The sequence below is a fragment of the Kogia breviceps genome, chromosome 8, assembly GCF_026419965.1.
Source record: "Kogia breviceps isolate mKogBre1 chromosome 8, mKogBre1 haplotype 1, whole genome shotgun sequence".
NCBI lineage: Eukaryota > Metazoa > Chordata > Mammalia > Artiodactyla > Physeteridae > Kogia > Kogia breviceps.
Genome location: NC_081317.1, coordinates 5,425,266 through 5,445,347, shown reverse-complemented (window position 1 = coordinate 5,445,347; position 20,082 = coordinate 5,425,266). Strand labels below are relative to the sequence as shown.

The 20,082-nt window shown below is 40.9% G+C and overlaps 1 protein-coding gene and 1 pseudogene across 4 annotated transcripts in view; one reads left to right on the top strand and one right to left on the bottom strand.

Annotated features, from left to right (window-relative positions):
• ABL1 (ABL proto-oncogene 1, non-receptor tyrosine kinase) overlaps nucleotides 1-20,082 on the top strand; it is a 133,732-nt gene that overhangs the window by 59,896 nt on the left and 53,754 nt on the right. The gene's annotated exons all lie outside the window — the stretch shown is intronic.
• On the bottom strand, nucleotides 2,970-4,072 carry LOC131761619 (S-adenosylmethionine decarboxylase proenzyme pseudogene; annotated as a pseudogene).

Genomic DNA, 20,082 nt, shown 5'->3' with positions numbered 1-20,082 from the left:
ATTTTGCCTTTTCAAGAAGTTCATGTAAGTGGAATAATACAAAAACCATAGACTTTTATATTTGACTTCTTCCACATAGCATGATTTTTTGGTATTCATGCATGTTGTTGTGTATACTGTCTCTTTTCTTCTCCTTGCTAAGTTTGTTTATCCATTTATCAGTGGATAACATATGAATTACTTCCGTTGCCGGGGCTCTTATGAACACTGCTGCTATGAACAGTCCTATACTTGTTGTTGTGTGGACATATGCTTTTATTTTTGCTGGAGAAATACCTAGGAATGGAATTTCTGGGTCATAGGACAAGTGTAAATGTGGACCCACAGATGGACTCTATTCTGCTTCTGTTGATATTTGTCTGTTCTTCTACCAATGTCATACTATCCCGGTTACTGTAGCTGTATAATGTATCCTGAATTAACAAGATACATCATCAGATTTTATTGTTCTTTTTCAAAATCGTTCAGCTATTCTAGGTCTTTGCCTGTCCTTATAAAGTTTAGAATTACCTTGTCAATTTCTTCAAAAAAGCCAGTTAAGGTTTTGATTGAGATTGCATTGTCTATTATCCATTTGGGGGGGATTGCCATCTTAATATTGGCTTCATGAGGAATCAATATTCTACAGTCCATGAGTATGTCTCTCAGTGTATTTAGGTATTTTATAATTTCCCTTTCCAATGTCTTAATAATTTTCAGTGTACAGGGCTTGCACATCTTTCATTAAGTATATTAAAAAGTATTGTTGGGACTTCCCTGGTGGCGCGGCGGTTGAGAGTCCGCCTGACGATGCAGGGGACGCGGGTTCGTGCCCCGGTCCGGGAGGATCCCACGTGCCGCGGAGCGGCTGGGCCCGTGAGCCATGGCCGCTGAGCCTGCGCGTCCGGAGCCTGTGCTCCGCAACGGGAGAGGCCACAGCAGTGAGAGGCCCGCGTACTGCAAAAAAAAAAAAAAAAAAAGTATTGTTAAACGATATTGTAAATAGAATTGTTATTTAATCTTTCTAACTTTCTTTTTTCCTCTAGAGAATGAATTAAGCAAACCTTCATTGAAGCTTAAATTGTGGTACAGAAATACATTTCAACTGATTTAAGTCCAACACCATGAAGAGAGAAATTATGGCACCAAAATTTTCCCTCCTCTATCATACACACTAGGATTAATTTAGATTACTATTCAATCTAGTTTTCATTTTTCGAGGCTTTGTTCCATACAAATTTGTGCAGTTTTTCAACATTAAATAGAAATCTTAACTCTATTGGGGTGGGGGGGGAATCAGACCTCAAGCCAATAAATGTTCATCAAATCTACTGGGACGCTATTCAAGAACAAAATCCACTTTGAGCATTGGTCCTCATAATAGCACCAAAACATTAGGTACTGTGCGCTAATTACAGAATCGGACTGATCCATTGATTGAAAGCTTCTTCAATGAAGCTCTGAATCAACAACATGTTTAAAAGTCAAAAGTGTTCCAACCACTTGATTTCAAACCAAGTAGAATTTATGTTTAGAAACACTAAAAAAAAAGTGTTTCATTTATAAATACAGAAGGAACAAAAACATCACTGCATCAATCCAGAAAGAATCAAAAATTGTTTGAAGACAAGAAGAAATGCAAAATTGAGTCATCTTTGCTCTTTTCTCAGCTGCTTAAATGTCCGTATTAGCAAATACAGCTAAAAGATGCCAACTCTTTTAAGCCTGTATTTCTAGTCATTTCCCATTGACCATTTGGGAATTTTGTATGTTATGTTTTATGGATAGCATTCTGCTTCACTGTGTAGTATGTCTGAATAATCTGAACAGTTCTCATTCATCACTTGATGTTACTCCATGGTGAAAGAAATACCAGTAAGAGGAACCGTCAGAACACTGTCACATGCATCACAAAGTCACAGAACTTTTTAAGTCACAAGATGGCAAAGACATCGATTTTGCTTTGAACCAAAGTTTATGGCATTACCATTAATAGAAATAGGTGGAAATGGCTGCAAAAGTAAAAGTTAAGGTGCATCATCTGAGCTGACTTGACTTGTTGAATCCAATACAACCTTTGTCTTAGTATCTCCTTGCTAACAAATTTAGTGATAATTCTTTTATACTACCACTTAGCAGGTTAATAAAGGCATGGTATTCATGAGGAGCTAACCTCATTTAATGGGGGGCACAGAATGGCATACGGTTCTGCCAATATGCCCTAGTATCAATCCACACCTTCTTTGCTAATCAACACCAGCTTATTCCAAAAGAGCTCATGGTAACGAAAAATGCCTAACTCCCTTGACCTTAAAAGAAAATTAAGCCCAGGGTCCATCCCCCCGTTCCCCTTCTGGGGTATAAGGTTAGTGTACACCCACAGTGTAACAGTGTATTGCTTTATGGAGTGGGTGTGGTTGGGAGGGAGACACCACGGTGAGGAATGAACCAATTAAAGTCACACAAGTATAGGAAGCAGTGAGATAGTAATACACAAAATGGATAACTGCGGTCATTAGAGGACTCGACTCGTGGAAGAAGAACTTTGATTGGTGCTGCAAAAACATCTGTATGAAGTAGAAATTGGTTCCAATAACATTAGTAGAGAGTATGTTCTAGTAAGTGGAGGTAACTGGATGCAAAATCCTCGTAGCAGTTTAATAGAATAGTCCCAGATGTCTAGGCTGAGACCAACGCCTAATGAGGACGAAAGCCTTGTCTGTGGGGAATTTTGGATGGTACCTGGAGAAATATTACACTGTACAGAAACCAAATTGAATTGTTTTCACAAGTGTTGTAAAGTTTCATATAATAAAAGGTTTTTTCTACATGCACTTCAATTTCACAGCAAGAGTGGCATAGGATACCTAAACACAGAAGAGAGCATTTGTGCAAGATACCTAACTCCTTGATAATAATAATGCATATAATTCAAAAGGATTACACTATCATTACATCGAGGGCTGTCTGCAACTACTAGGTGGTGGTTATGGAAAGCATGGCCCTTGGTATCAGTATCTAAAAAGCAGCCACCACCTTCTTCTATGTGTGTTCTCTTTTTGTGTTTTTTCTTCATTTTTCTTAATCAACTCTGCTGTTGTTGCTGCTTCTTAGCAAAATTGGTAAAAAAACAAAATTGTAATCATTGAACATAGCGCTCTGGCAATCAAGACGTTTAAAACATTCAATCTTCTGGGGTGAAGAAAGCACTGTGCAACATTTAGAACTCTGATTTACAAACAGGGTGGTCACAAATTTTCCTGGCTTGAAGACTTCCACAACTTTTCCTGATCAGGTCATCATAGGAGGTCTGACTTAAGTTTGTTTCAAAGCTAACATGAGAAAATTGTGGTTCTGGAGTGATGTGAATAGTCCAATAAGTTCCATCCAATTTCATTCCATTCATTGAATACCCACAAGGATTGAACAGTGTGGGATCAATGACAGAACCTGGTATCAGGTCACGAATTCCACTCTCACGAGTGACATCCTTTGCAGTAACACCATCTTTCATGTAGAACTGGTCCATAACTGCTGGGTCAGGCTCACTCAACAGAATTTCCAGGGTTTGATCTGGCTGATTGATTACCTGACTCTCTGGGAAATCCAAAGTATACAAGTACCAACAATCAGAATTCATGTCTCCCATACAATATGCTGCTCCATTTGGGAAAATTGCATTAAGAAACTCTATTTCTTCCTGGAAATTCCAATGTGGGTACCCTTGGTGAGAAGACTTCATGAAATTCTTACAAGAATAAAAGAAGCTTTGAATTGAGTCAAACCCACTGTAATTCCGAGCAAGTTTCAACAGGAGAACCAGTGCTTTCAGCAAGAGGGTGGTACCACATGTCTTCAAAATGAAACGTCTCTTGGAGACAAACATGCTACTCTCACCGAGTACACAAGCTTCCTGCTTGTCAGTTTTTGTCACACTTATAATTGAACACTGCACATCCTTCAAAAGTATGTCCCACTCGGATCTCGGGATGGTGCGAAGATCCCCAGATCCTTGGTTTGCGCCGGGTTGCTGCCTGGAGAACCAAACCTCCAGCAGCATCTCGGTCCCTTCGAAAAAATGTGCAACTTCCATCACTGTGAGACTAGCGAACAACCAACAACCACAGAAAATCAACTAAATTAAATCTCTTCACCCGCTGCTGCTACCGCAGCTGCAGATTGTTCCAGCTGTGTTAACTAAAGTTCAGGTTCCATTTTTGCTATAATTTTATATTAACTTTTTTTTAAATGGTTAATAAAATTTTCCCGGCTTTTGTGTGTGTGTGTGTGTGAGCGAAAGTTGAACGTGAGTCTGTTGGAAATAGAGGCAGATACAGCTGAGTCTCTTATAGTCTGCTGTTTCCGCGTTAGAGAGAGTAGACCGAGCGCTAGCCAATGTCGCCGGCCATACTTGGAAGCCTCTAACTTTTTATTGCTAATGTATAGAAGTAAGAATGACTTTTGTATACTGAACTGGTATCCTGCAATATGCTAAATTCACTTATTAGTCCTAGTAGCTTTTTTGTGTGTTGCTTAGGGTTTTTTCCCAACACTCGGAGTTTTTTTGTTGTTGTTTCTATCTTTAGATCTTTTGTCTTTAGCTGAGTTGCTTTGAGTCTGTCCCACATATGAGTATGAGTAGTTCAAGGGTCAGTGAGAGATGAGTGTACAGAGTTTGGAGATCACCCCGTCTCTGTCCCTTCTAAGATTACACTCTTCGGCATTCGTAGTTTCCTGGCTTCACTTTTCTGATTCACCAAGTCAGAAATGCTGTGTTTCTCTATGCATGTTCCTACCCCCTCTGTTTATGACATGTCATGTCATAGTATCCAAAGACAAGAAATTGTTGATTATAGGAACTTTAAAAAAAAAAGGGAAATTTTTTCAAAATGATTCTTGAGTAATGACAGAAAATTCAGATAGTTAACATAATATTTTGTTGATAAAAAGGAAAGGAATCTTTTATCTGGCAGTGGAATAACTTGGTCACTTTACAGAAAGAAAACCCAAATTCTGATTTTACTTTTCGTCTATCATTCATTTAAAAATTTGCAATAAAGATTTATAAGTCCTTTTCTTAATGAATAAATTTATTAACATTGAGCCAAGATTTCCAGTATTTTTAAATACAATTCAATATTTTCTTCAAATTCTCTATCTGTAGGCATTATAAATCTAGACAAACAGTTTATTTTCCTCAGACCCTTTAAATTTACCATTAATAGTTTATCCTCAAATTTGTCTTCTGGGGCTTCCCTGGTGGCGCAGTGGTTGAGAGCCCGCCTGCCGATGCAGGGGACGCGGGTTCGTGCCCCGGTCCGGGAGGATCCCACATGCCACAGAGCGGCTGGGCCCGTGGGCCATGGCAGTTGAGCCTGCGCGTCCGGAGCCTGTGCTCCGCAATGGGAGAGGCCACAACAGTGAGGGGCCCACGTACCACCAAAAAAAAAAAAAAAAAAAATTTGTCTTCTGGTATCTTTTATCATTTATAAACATTTGAATTAATTAATATACCTTCTTAGGTATGTGTTTATGAATAGATGACAAAATTTTTTAAAATTTTATTATTTATTTATTTATTTTTGGCTGCTTATGCAAGCCTCATATCTTCAGAATCTGGTCAAAGGCCAGGGAGTCACCAAATGGAGTCCCAATGAACCCCCCCAACAATTGATGTCTATCACTACCCTTAGAAAACAGGGCTTGTAGAAATTCACTTTAACACCATTTGCTTAACGGTGGAATTAGGTTCTTAATTCAACCAACCCAAGCAATCAATAATGAGCGACTGTATACAGGACTTGGCTGTAGGTATATGCAAAGATGGATCAGACATAAGACATAGTTTCAGCTGCCTAGGGAGCTTACAGTCTAGCTCTTCTTTTGAGCAAAATATTGCTTAAGTTGTTGCCTTAATGGTAGGATAAATCTGCCTTGGAATTGATCCAAGGTGATTTAATTACTGTGAAATAGTTCCACCAATAAGACTTAAATTCCAGAGAACCCCCCTACTGGATTCCAGCATGCTGCAGAATATTAGGATTCCTGTTCTTACGTTGGTAAGCCAGGCCAGCCCTATTTTCTGTGATGACTTTTTTTTAAAATAAAATAATACATTCACTAGTTTAAAAATTAATATATAAAAATGTAGATTGAGAAGTCTTACTCTGACCCTTGTGCATATCTACTTGGTTATTGCATTCTCATTTCTCCCATGAGTAAACACTATAATCAGTTTCTTAGATGTCTTTCCATTGTTTCTTTGTGCAAATACAAGCAAAAATGAATTCTTATACTTTTAAATCCCATTCTTACACAGAAGCTAGAATACCAATTCAAAGGTGGTCAGGCAGGAGGAATTCTGTCTTACTTGGGAGAGGATCAGTGCTTTTTTTTCTAGTCAGGCCTTCAACTGATTGGATGAAATCCACCCACATTAAGGAGGGCAATCTCATCCAGAAACACCCTCATGGAAACAACCAGAATAATATTTGACCAAATATCTGGATACTCTATGACCCAGTTGAGCTGACACATAAAATTAACCATCTCAAGGGTCTTGCCCCAATTAATGGTAGAATAACTGCTACTCTGGTCTTACCTAACAACGTTTAAGAGCAAAACCCAAAAGGATCAAATTGTTTCCAGACTGTTATCTCAGAACAAAGCTAAAGAATATTTTTAGCAATGCAAAAATATCTAGGACCCAACATGGTAAAATACACAATATCTGCATCCAGTCAAAAATTACTAGGTATGTAAGGAAGTAGGAGATATTCCAGTAACTGACCAGAAATGACACAGATGGTAGAATTAGTAAATATGGACATTAAAATAATTATTATAATTGTATTCCATATGTTTAAGAAGCTAGAGGAAAGATTGTGTTAGAGACATAGAAGATAAACTTCTAGAGATGAAAACTACAATTGCTGAGATGAATACATTGAATGAAATTGATGTCAGAATAAACAGTGTAGAAATAAAGATCAGTGATTTTGAAGACAATGTAAACTATCCAAAATGAAACACAGAAAGAAGAAAATCTGAAAAAAATTAATGAACAAAGCATCAGTGAAGGGCAGGGCCAATCATATGTGTAATTGGAGTGTCTGAAGGAGGAAGGAAGTGTGAGGGATAGAAGAAATAACAGAAGAAAAAAATGACTGAAAAAAAAACCTCCAAATGTAATGAAAATAATAAACCCATAAATCCCAAAATCTCAAGGAACTCCAAGCACAAGAAACATGAAGAAAAATGGTATCAAGGCACATTATACTCAAATTGCTTAAAACTAGTGCTAGAGAAGAATGTTAAAAGCAGCTAGAGAAAATGAAGATTAGGATGACAGCAGATTCTCTTTGAAAACAGTATAAGTCAGGCAACAGTGGAGCAACATCTTTAACAAGAGAAAAACATCATCAACCTAGAATTATTTTCTTGGTGAAAATATCTTTCAAAAACAAAGGCAATATAAAGTCTTCTTCAGACATATCAAAAACTGAAAGAGTTCATTACCAGCAGTCTTGCACTAAAAAAATGTATAAGAATGTCCTTGAAGCAGAAGAAAAATACCTGGTGAAAACCAGAGCTACAAAAAGAAAGTGATACACTGGAGAAGGGTAACTACCTTGTAAATATATAATATTTTTTCTCATTTATTTACTTATTTTTAAATTTATTTATTTATTTATTTATGGCTGTGTTGGGCCTTCGTTGCTGCACACGGACTTTCTCTAGTTGCGGAGAGCGGGGGCTACGCTTCATTGCAGTGCGCGGGCTTCTCATTACGGTGGCTTCTCTTTTTGTGGAGCACGGGCTCTAAGCATGCGGGCTTCAGTAGTTGTGGCACACAGTCTCAGAAGTTGTGGCTCACAGGCTCTAGAGCGCAGGCTGAGTAGTTGTGGCGCATGGGCTTAGTTGCTCTGCGGCATGTGGGATCTTCCTGGACCAGGGCTCGAACCTGTATCCCCTGCATTTGCAGGCAGATTCTCAACCACTGTGCCACCAGGGAAGCCCTTTTCTCTTTATTTAAATCTCTTTAAAAGATATGTCTTTTAAACAAAAGCAGAAATAACACACTGGCATTTACAACTTATGTAGAAGTAAAGTTCATGACAGCAGCAGCACAAATGGGAGTGGGAAAATGGAAGTATACTGTTGTAAGATTCTTGTACTGTATGTGAAGTGATATATCATTTGCAAGTCTATTGTGATAAGTTAAAGATATATATGATAAACTCTAAAGCAGCAGAAGTTATAGCTAATAAGCCAACAGGATAAATTATAATAATGAAGATATTTAATTAATACAAAAAAGGGCAGACAGAAAAACTTGGAAAAATGAACAAAGAACAGATTACATAGCAGTACATCTGAAACTTAATTTTTAAAAAAGAACAGATTGGATAAATATAAAATAGCAAGATGGTAGATTAAATTCCATATTGATATTATGTTAAATATAAAAGTCTAAACGTCCCAATAAAAAACAGAGACTGTCAGATTGGATAAAAAAGTAAAACCCACTTATATGTTACCTACAATGAACCCACTTTTTTTTTTTTTTTTTTTTTTTTGCCGTATGCGGGCCTCTCACTGTTGTGGCCTCTCCCGTTGCAGAGCACAGGCTCCGGACACGCAGGCTCAGTGGCCATGGCTCACGGGCCTAACTGCTCTGTGGCATGTGGGTTCTTCCCGGACTGGGGCACGAACCTGTGTCCCCTACATCGGCAGGCGGACTCTCAACCACTGCTCCACCAGAGAAGCCCTGAACCCACTTTTAATATAAAGATACAAATAGATTAAAAGCAAAAGGGTGGAAAAAGTTGTACCATGTCAACATTAATCAAAAGATTAACTTAAATGTCTATATCAGACAAAGTAGATTTCAAAACAGAGCATATTACCAAGGATAAAGAGAGTCATTTCGTAATGGTAAAGAGGTCAATCCAATGAGAATATATAATCCTAAGTGTTTATATACGTATTAGAGATTCAAAATACATGAATCAAAAACTGATAGAACTGCAAGGAGAAATCCACAATTATATTTGGAGATTTTAACACCTCTCACTCAATTGATAGAACACATAGACAGAACATCAATAAGGATATGGGAGATTTGAACAATATAATCAACTGTCTTGGCTTAATTAACATTTATAGAACACTCTACCCCCTCCACCCCAAACAGTAGAATACACATTCTTTACAAGTGCACATGAAGCTGTTACCAAGATAAATCATTTTCTGGGCCATTAAAAAAGTCTCAATGAATATAAGCTGATTCAAGTCATAGAAAGTATGATCTCTGACCGCAGAGGAATTAAATGAGGAATCAGTAAGAGAAAGATATCTGGAAGAGCTTTCAATTATTTGGAAATGAAATAACACACTTTTTTTGTTGTTGTTGTTGTTTTTGTGGTACGCGGGCCTCTCACCGCTGTGGCCTCTCCCGTTGCGAAGCACAGGCTCCGGACGCGCAGGCGCAGCGGCCACGGCTCACGTGCCCAGCCGCTCCGCGGCACGTGGGATCTTCCCGGACCGGGGCACGAACCCGTGTCCCCTGCATCGGCAGGCGGACTCTCAACCTCTGCGCCACCAGGGAGGCCCTAACACACTTTTAAATAAACCATTAGTCAAAGAAAAAAAAAAACTCAAAAGTGAAATTAGTAAGTATTTGCAACTGAATGAAGGTAAAAATGCAACATAAAATTTGGGGGATGGGGCTAAAGGGAAATTTATTTAACACTAAAACCCTGTATTAGAAAAGAAAAAAACTTCAAATAACTGACCTTGGGATCCCATCTTAAGAAACTAGAAAAATGAAAGCTAGTGAAACCCTAATTAAGCAGGAAAAAAGGTCAATGTGGAAATCAGTGAAATGGAAAACAGAAAAACCATAAAGAAATATATGAAACCAAAAGCCAGTTCTTTGAAAAGAGCAATAAAATTGATAAACCTCTGGCCAGACCAATCAGGAAAAAAAGAGAAGACAAAAATTTTAATAAGTAAACCAAATATCAACCTAGAAAAAACAGACAAGTTCTTTGAAACACACAGACTGCCAAAACTCACTCAAGAAGAAACAACCGGGCTTCCCTGGTGGCGCAGTGGTTGAGAATCCGCCTGCCGATGCAGGGGACACGGGTTCGTGCCCCGGTCCGGGAAGATCCCACATCCAGCGGAGCAGCTGGGCCCGTGAGCCATGGCCGCTGAGCCTGTGCATCCGGAGCCTGTGCTCCGCAACGGGAGAGGCCACAACAGTGAGAGGCCCGCGTACCACAAAAAAAAAAAAAAAAAAAAAAAAGAAGAAGAAACAACCAGAATAGGCCCAAATCTATTAAAGAAACTGAGTTTGTATTGTAGTTAAAAACCTTCCCACAAAGAAAATGCCAGGGCCTGATGGTTTTACTGGTGAATACTACCAAACATTAAAGAAAGAAATATTACAAATTCTATACAGCCTTTCCAGAAATTAGAAAAAGAGGGAACAAACACTTCCCAGCTCATTCTTCAAGGTAAGCATTACTGTGCAGATGCTCCCTCTTAGTCTCTTCTCCCTGTGCATCCAGAGTAATCCTTTTAAATATAATCAAATCCCAGTCTCTCCTCTGCCCCAAACCTCCAGTGCCTTCCCAGCTCCTTCAGAGTAAAAGCCAAAGCCCTGGCAATCACCTTAGGCAGACAAGATCTCCCCACCTCCCTGCCACTTGTGACTAATGTCCTTTTACTCTCCCTCTTACCTACTCTGTTTCATCCACATTGACCTCTTTGCTCTTCCTTGGACCTCCCCCAGTCATCCTCCCTGCCCCATTGACTTTGCAATTGCTGTTCCCTATGCTAGGAAAGTGCTTCCCCCGTAGTTCACGCTACCTCCTTTGGGTCTTTGCTCAATTGTCATCTTCAGTGATGGTGTTTCTGACCACTGTATTTAAAATTATCATCTCAGTCCCCACTCCTCAACCTCAGCAACCCCATCCCTCTTACCTGCTTTTTCTCCCTAGCAGTTTTTACCCTCTTATGTATTCTATAATTTATTTTGTTGTCTGTCTCCCCTACCCCCAATGGAAAGTGAACTATCAAGGGGCAGGGATTTTTTCCCCATATTCTACCTGTTGTAACCCTAGAGCGTAGGACAGTACCTAGCTCTTAGTATGTAATCTGTAAACATTTGCAGAATATTTCTCTCTTAATGGTGCTCTCTTTGCTTTGTTCTCAAAAAAAAAAAGAAAGAAAGAAAAAGAAAACCACCTTCCTGTCTAAAGCGATATATTCTCAGATTGTCCCATAGTTTGATGACCAGGAATTTTTAAACCCAGGGATTTACGAGAGGTGTTCCTCGCCTTTGTGGGGAAGGAGAGGGGTAATTACGAAAGCAACATGAGGAAGGGAGAACTGACGGAGGATTTCTTAGGCAGATCAGTTTTAGAAAGGATGATGTATGAAATTGAGGCTTTGAAAGTTGATTCCTTTTTAAATAAATACTTGCATACTTCTTGGAAAGCTTACATGAACCCCCATCCAGGCATCAATGTACCCCATTTTGAAGGCTAAGACCAAAGTTTATTTAACTAAATGATAGATCCTTGCTATTTAAACAATCTACAGTGAATATATGTGTATTCATATTCACTTGTATGTGTATGTGTAGGCAAGTCTGTAAATTCCCAGAAATAGAATTGCTGGGTCAAAGGGTAAATAAATTTGAGGTTCTGAGAGATATTGAATATTGCCAAATTTCACTTATGGGGCTTTTTGAGAACCAGAAATCAGATACGCAAATCCTAGGCAGAGTCAAGAGCTAGCAACTGTAGGACAAAGTTAAAGGCAATTTTGTCACCTTAAATAGTGGAAAGCTGCAGAATTAATTAAACACTGCTTTCAGTCCTTAGGAGACCATGTACAAACCTGATAAGCCCCCCCGCCCCTTGTCTTTGTACAACTCACTGGCAGGAAGTTGAACACCCAGGGCTCTGGACACTGTGTTTCATGAAGCTTTCTGGCTCACTTGCTCTGGAAATGTTGAGGCAGGAATCAGCTGCAGCCAGCCAGGGCTGACTGTCCGTGTTCTTGATGTGGTTTGCTGGAGACCTGCCCCTCAGCCTTCGGTGGCCCAGAGGCTCCTAAATCCATCTGTGAGGATCGGTTGGTTGTGGGCACAGTCTAGACAAGGGAAGCCAGTTTTTTGGTACAAGTGCTGGCATTTGTTAAGTTAGCAAACTTACTCTTTCTAGTCAGGAAAATGTCATTTTTAAAAAGCCCTTGACAAGGAGAAAGAGAAAAATTTACCTTAGACCTTGAATCAGCTCACAGACTGAGAGCCTAGACAGATGCTAACAGGCATGTGGCTCAGCCTCCGTTTTGCAGGTGCACGAGGCTCAGAGTGGGGGAGGTGCCTCCCCGAGCCTCCCACTGGAACCCAGGGCCCTGCTCTCTTGCAGGGCTTCTCTCTCCCGCCCCCAGCTGCCTCTCCTCCACGGTCACCAGTGCTTTCCTATCCAGGTACAGGGAGGTTTGCATTAGAGAAAGACGACCCTTTAGCATGGATTTCTACCACCTGGCATGACAGTGGATAAAGCTACTTATCAGTGCTGTTTGTACTTCTGATTTCTATTCCACTTGGGGTCTTGTAAGGCAGAAGGAGCAAAGGGAGAGGGACCGCATTGTATAGACTGTCCTCACTCTAGGACCACTAACATTCTCACCGGCCAAATCAAGTCCAGCCGTGGAGTGCCTGCCCCCTCACAGCCCCAGGGGGCTCTCTTCACAGGGACGCACCGAGCAGGGGCTCTGGCAGTGAGTGGACTCCCCTGAGAAATGGGACATTTGGAGAAGGAAAACAGCGTTTTTATCGAGGTATAATTTACATATGGTCAAATTTGCCCCCTTTTAGAGTATGAGTTTTGACAGTGCTTCTAGTCATGTAACTACCACCACTCTTTTTTTTTTTATTTCTTTTTGCGGTACGCGGGCCTCTCACCGCTGTGGCATCTCCCCCTGCGGAGCACAGGCTCCGGACGCGCAGGCCCAGCGGCCACGGCTCACGGGCCCAGCCGCTCCGCGGCACGTGGGATCTTCGCGGACCGGGGCACGAACCCGTGTCTCCCGCATTGGCAGACGGACTCTCAACCACTGCGCCACCAGGGAAGCCCCTACCACCACTCTTGAAGTCTAGAACTGTCCATCACTCCCTGCCCCTCCCCCGCCAGTCCTAATTCCTTTGGTCGTCAGTGCACCCTCCCAGCCCCTGCAACCACTTTTCAGTTTTCTGTCCTTAGGATTTTGTCTGTTACAGAATATCACAAATAGAATTAGAAGGTATATAACCTTCTGAGTCAGGGTGCGTTTAAGATTCGTCCGTGTTGTTGCATGTAATCAACGCGGTCCATTCCCTTTTATTGCTGAGGAGCGCTCTGTTGTATGAAGATTCCCCAGTGTGTTTATCCATTCAGCTGTTGAAGGACATTTGAGCTCTTGCCAGTTTTTGATGATTATGAATAAAGCCACTGTAAATTCACATATAGGTTTTTGTGTAGACATTAATTTTCATTTCTCTTGATTAAATAATTAGGAATGGAATTGCTAGGCCATATGTTAAGTGTCTGCTTAACTTATGAGAAACCGCCAAACTGTTTTTACAAAGTGAATGTATTATTTCGCATTCCCACCAATGTGCATTCCTGCCAGTTGCTCCACATTTTTACCAGTGCTTGATATTTTCTCCCAGTCTTTGACTTGTTCTTTTCATTCTCTTAACGGTGTCTTTAGAAGAGCATAAATTTTGGGAATTCCCTGGCGGTCCAGTGGGTAGGACTCCACGCTTTCACTGCCGTGGGCCCAGGTTCAGTCCCTGGTTGCGGGGAACTAAGATCCTGCAAGCCTCATGGCACGGCCAAAAGAAAAAAGAATGGCATAAATTTTTAATTTTGATGGAAGTCCGGTATATGAGTTATTTCTCTTAAGGTTCATACTTGGTATTGTACCTAAGAAATTTTGCCTAACCCAAGATCACAGAGATATTCTTCTAGAAGTTTTATAAGTTTTTATTTAACATTTAGATCTATAATCCATTTTGTAGTAAATTTTATATGTGGCGCATACTGACCAAGTGTCATCATTTTGTATATGGATGCACGATATTCCAGGACCATTTGTTCAAAAGACTATCCTTTCTCCATTGAATTGTCTTTGCACCTTTGTGGAGAATCAATTCAGCACATATGAGTGGGCTACTTGTATGCTTTTAACTGATTGCTAAATTCTGAAAGGACAATGGTAAAAGGAAGAATCTTCCAGTCTTTCTATACTACTGATTTCTCCACTGGGAAGCCTCTCCTAACGTCTGTAGGCAGAATTATCCACTTCTTCTGGGCTCCTTTTTCTTGTTATTTATTTATTTACTTATTTATTTGGCCGCACAGCACAGTTTGCGGGATGTTACTTCCCCGACCAGGGATTGAACCTGTTCCCTCGGCAGTGAAAGTGCGGAGTCCTCACCGCTGGACTGCCAGGGCATTCCCTGGGCTCCTATAGCTATTACACACTTATTATGGAATTTTTCTCACCCTTATGAGATTCCTTGTTTCAGGGTTTGCTCCTCTCTCCTTCCCACCTCTCTCTCAAGACCAAGCATCCTTGGAGGCCCAGAAGTCTGTCTTCTTCCTTTTTTATCACCTTCACCACCACCGGCTCTCTAATGTTCGTTGAATGAATGGCCCATTCTCAAATCTCTGATGACAAGTGATGACAAGTGAAGAGTTTTGTGAGAGCTATACCAGTCAGATGAGGACCAAGAAGTGAAGATAAAGACCCTTTTTTTTTTTTTTTTTTTTTTTTTTTGCGGTACGCGGGCCTCTCACTGTTGTGGCCTCTCCTGTCGCGGATCACAGGCTCCAGACGCGCAGGCTCAGCGGCCACGGCTCACGGGCCCAGCCGCTCCGCGGCGCGCGGGATCCTCCCGGACCGGGGCACGAACCCGTGTCCCCTGCATCGGCAGGCGGACTCTCAACCGCTGCGCCACCAGGGAAGCCCAAGACCCTGTTCTCTTTAAAGCAGGAGCTGTTTCTTATTCTACTTTGGTGTGACCTCTGTTTTGCCAGGCACGCGAAGGGTGGGTCTGTCATACCAGGCACATTTGGGTTATTGGTGGAATCTCAGCTTCATAGCCTGCCTGGCTTCTTGAGTCCCTCTTCCTTTGGGACTCCTTCATGCTGGGCTTCAGTCACTGTGGCTTTGTTGGGAATACAGCTCCCTACTTCCCTTGAGTTGTTTTGGAGATCAGACAAGAAAAAGTAAGAGAAAACGCTGGACAGTATTGAGAATTAGTGACTGATTAACCTTTGCAATTCATTTGTTTATCAGAAGCCTAAGACTCATGAAATATTTATTGGTAGTTCCAGTATTTAATTGGTTGCTTCCCCTTTTCCTAGTACTTTGGAAACATAATATTTACCACCTAGAAATTTTACTACCTAGACATTTTCTTACAATAGATGCTTAAATATTCTTCTTAACATTTTGATCTCAACTAATTTACTCTGATTCTTGGTTTCTATGAGAAGTTTAGCAGTTTGGACTGTCTGTCCAGAAGATGAGTGGTGCCAGGGTGTATATTTGGGAACCCTTAAAGTTGCAGCCCTGCAGACCCCTCTGTGAAGGCTGCAGACTGGAAAGCTGCAGTTACTTGTGACAGTATCCAGGTGCTTCCTATGAGTGGGAGATGTGTTTCTGTGCCTTTCAGTCTTTGATGTGCCAGGCTGGCTCAGATGTCTCTATTCTAATCAACCTGAGCTACATCTCCCACTCCACCCAGCTCTTGATCATCTTAGTTGTACGTACAGTCCCCCCACTCACAGACACTCCTTAGCCAGGAGCTCGCTGAGAGTCAGTAGAGGTGGCAGGGCCGGGTGGCATTGTTGCATGTTTCCTCTCCGGGAATGTGGCTCTCATTAGAAGCATCTCTAAATAAGATGCCACGTACCTGCAACACATAGAGCATGGTCTTTTTAGGTTCACGGCATGGAACTGGGCAGCCAAACTTACTGCGTTTCTAATCCTCTGTCTCATCCTTTCTATGACATCCGATCAGGAAATGGGGTCAAAATCTTAGAACACATTGCTTTCTCCCTTTTTTATTAACATTTTTTGAGGTAAGAGTTACATGCCATAAAATTTACCATTTTAGTGTACAATTCAGCGATCTCTAGTAAATTTATAGAGTGTGCAGCCATTACCACAGTCCAGTGTTAGAACATTTCCATCATCCCCAAAAGATCCCTCGTGCCCCTTTGCAGTCAGTCCACCCTCATGCCCAGGCAGCCGCTACATCTGCCTTCTGTCTCTATAGATTTGCCTTTTCTGCACATTTCCTATAAATGGAGTTATACAATATGTAGTCTCTGTGACTGGCTTCTTTCATATCGCGGTGTGTTTTCGAGGTTTGTCTATATCGTAGCACATATCAGTACTTCACTCCTTTTTATTATTGAATATTATTCCATTCTTTGGATGTACATTTTGTTTATTAATTCATCAACTGATGGACATTTGGATTGTTTCCAGTTTGGGCTGTTATGAATAATGCTTCTGTGGACATTCATGTACAGGTCTTTGTACGGATATGTTTTCATTCCTCTAGGGCAGATTCCTAGGAGTAGCGTTGTTGGGTCTTAGAGTAAGTTTATGTTTAACTTGTTAAGGAACTGCCGCAGTGTTTTCAGGCTGTACCATTTTATGTTCCCACCAGCGGTGTATGAGTTCTGTTTCTCCACATCCTCACCAACACTTGGTTTTGTCTGTCGTTTTGATCATAACTATTTGAGTGGCTGTGAAGAAGTACCTCATTGTGGTTTTAGTTTCCATTTCTGGAATGACTAATGAGGCTGAGCATCTTTTCATGTGCTTATTAGCCATTCGTATTTCTTCTTTGGTAACACGTCAGTTTAAATCTTTTATCCATCTTTTAATTGGTTTGCTTACTGTCTTATTATTGTGTGTTAAGAGTTCTCTGTATCCTGGATACAAATTCTTTATCAGATATACGATAGAACACAGAATTTTTTAATCTTCCCCACACCAGTACCAGAGGCTCTGGAAAGGGGAAGGGACAATTAAGGTAGCAATAATAATTAATGTGTAATTTTTGAGTCTTTGTTATGAGCTGGATACTGGACTGTGTGTTTCACAGCGATTATTTAAGACACTTTCTCATTTTCTAAAGGTTATAGGATAATTTCAAACGCTTGCTCTTCAATGAACAGTTTTTTTTTTTTTTTTTTTTTTGCGGTATGCGGGCCTCTCACTGCTGTGGCCTCTCCCATCGCGGAACACAGGCTCCGGACGCACAGGCCCAGCAGCCATGGCTCACGGGCCCAGCCGCTCCACGGCATGCGGGATCCTCCCGGACCAGGGCACAAACCCGCGTCTCCTACATCGGCAGGCGGACTCCCAACCACTGCGCCACCAGGGAAGCCCCAATGAACAGTTTTTAATAGATAAAGAAAAGAAACAATTGATTTGGGAAATTCATCGATTTACGGAGTTAAAACTGGTCTTTTAGTATTACCGGAAAGACAAGATGGCTGTTATACAGATGCAGAATACCAGCGGTTTAAAACAGCTAGGTGTTTATTTCTCGCTTCTGTTGACAGGCTGACATTAGCCCGCCTGCATGTGTATAGGTACTCCACAGAATCAGACACCTGCTATGTTGTTACTTTTAAGGTGTGGATTCTACCTCAGGATCCAAATGGCCACCCCAGCAAGCCCGTTCCCTTGCAGGCAGTGGGAAGTAGAAAAGAGAGGGAGGGCCTTCTCATTCCTTTTAAGAACCTGAGCCAGAAGTTGCATGCATCGGTGCTGCTCGCCGCCGTATCATTGGTTAAAACTTAGTTACATGGTAGTGACTAGGCACAAGAGGGACTAGGAAATGTAGTCTTTATTCTGGGGCCATATGTCCATCTAAAACTTAAGGGTTGATGGTGAGAGAGGAGAACAGATGTTAGGGGACATTGTTGGGCTTGGCAGTTCCTGTAACTAGTCTGTGTGGGATTCCCATTACCTTTTCATCAGAGAAAGTCTAGTTGATACGAGGTTACTGGCCTAAACCTTTTGGGGGAGTTCATTTTACTTTTGTTTTAGAATTGCACTAGAATGTTCTTAATGGTGAAGTAGCCATAAATATGAATTACTATTGCTTAGGGAATGTGAAGATACCTTAGTGATTAAATACAATTCTGGAGTTGCTTTACTGAATACAGATTTTATATACCAGCTCGTAGGAAGGGTAGCAAACAAGAGGACAGCTTCTGCCAGGTTGACTTTGTTTCGTAGTTTTCTTTTCAGGTGGCTCTGTCCTCCTGACAGTGCCATTTAATGAGCAGTTTCTCCAATGTTAACTGTAGCTGTTCTTCTCTGGTTAGTATGTAGTTCTGGATCAGTATGCCAGATCTGTCTCTTTAGGAAGAAAAAGAGCAGTACTGTTTCATTTAGAGATGTCATTACTTGTCTAAGGACAACAGTAATTTCTAACACGTGTAGGGAAGCAATCTTCTGGATCCATTTGTCCTTTGTATGTTTAAAACCCTGACAACAAAACAAATTGGTACTGAATGTTTTGAAGAAACAAACATGAACGCTCTCTGAGTGTTTCATTTCTAGGTTTTCAGGCCTTGGTAACATTACCAAGGAATCTGCTTTCCCGGGTGCAGCTCTATTGCTGAGAAGATTTTAATATCAAAGGAGCCCATACTTTTACAGCCCATTTCAGCTGCCCCAGAGATAACTTGGATAAACATGGGCTCCTCCACGTACCTCCTAATCCCTGCTGGGTCTTACACTGTGGGGAGGTTTAGACAACTTGCTTTCTTTCCCTTCTGGCCCTTCTCTCTACACTCCCCTCCAGCTGCCTTCTTTCCCCCACCCCCAAAGTAACGTGATCTCCTAGCCCTGGTCTGCTGCTTTGGCAGATTCTTTTAGTCTTAGAGAAAGAGAGGAAAAAAATTAACCATTGGTTTTCCAGTTCAGACTTAACAAAACTATAAAAGCCAAAAGCAGTGGCAGTGTTTGAAAGTAAAAGTATTGTTTGTAAATAACCAGTGCTTGGGCTTTTCTTTTATGAAAACTAAAGTGTTGTTTGTAAATAACCAGTGCTTGGGCTTTTCTTTTATCAAGGAGTTCTACTTAAGTGAGATTAAATTTACCTTATTATAATGATGATAGTTTATCGCCTTTAGATTTTTGCAACATTGCTACTTTTGACTTGTTTGTTTTGTAGATATCTTAATCTTCATTCAGTATTGAGATTAAAAACAAACAAACAAGACTTTCCACGATTTAAAATAAAATTCTGTGGCATTCATTTCAAAAGTTAACCAGAGTAAAAGGGACAAAGACAATTCATGAAATCATGCAAAACCTCTTTAAGTTGAATTCAAGCACTTAGATTTTAATAAGAATATCTCAAACTATTTCTGTTTAATAACATAACTGTTTATAATTTAAGTTATGTGACTGGATTTAAGAATTCAGGGTTTGGTTGTTTCTTCACCACCAGCAATATTAAGATTTGAGACCTGTAGTTTGCAACAAATTTTAAATACTTTTTCAGCCTAGTATCCTAAAACTAGTCTGTCAGCTCTTAATTATGGGTGCCTAGTGGGTGTCACATAATCGAAAAAATCTAGCAAGGTGGTTTGGAGATCTGGGCTCTTTTCCTGGCTCTGCCACTAACTTGCTATGAGACCTTGTACAAGTTTTCTTAGCCTCTTTGTGCCTCAGTTGTCTCATCTGTAAAATGGTCGAACTAGATTCTTTTTTGTTTTTTAATTAAAAAAATAAATTTATTTATTTTTTATTTATTTTTGGCTGTGTTGGCTCTTCCTTGCTGCGCGCAGGCTTTCTCTAGTTGTGGCGAGCGGGGCTGCTCTTCGCTGCGGTGCACGGGCTTCTCATCGCAGTGGCTTTTCTTGTTGCGGAGCGTGGGCTCTAGGTGCCCGGGCTTCAGTAGTTGTAGCATGCGGGCTCAGTAGTTGTGGCTTGTGGACTCTAGCGTGCAGGCCCAGTAGTTGTGGTGCACGGGCTTTGTTGCTCCGTGGCATG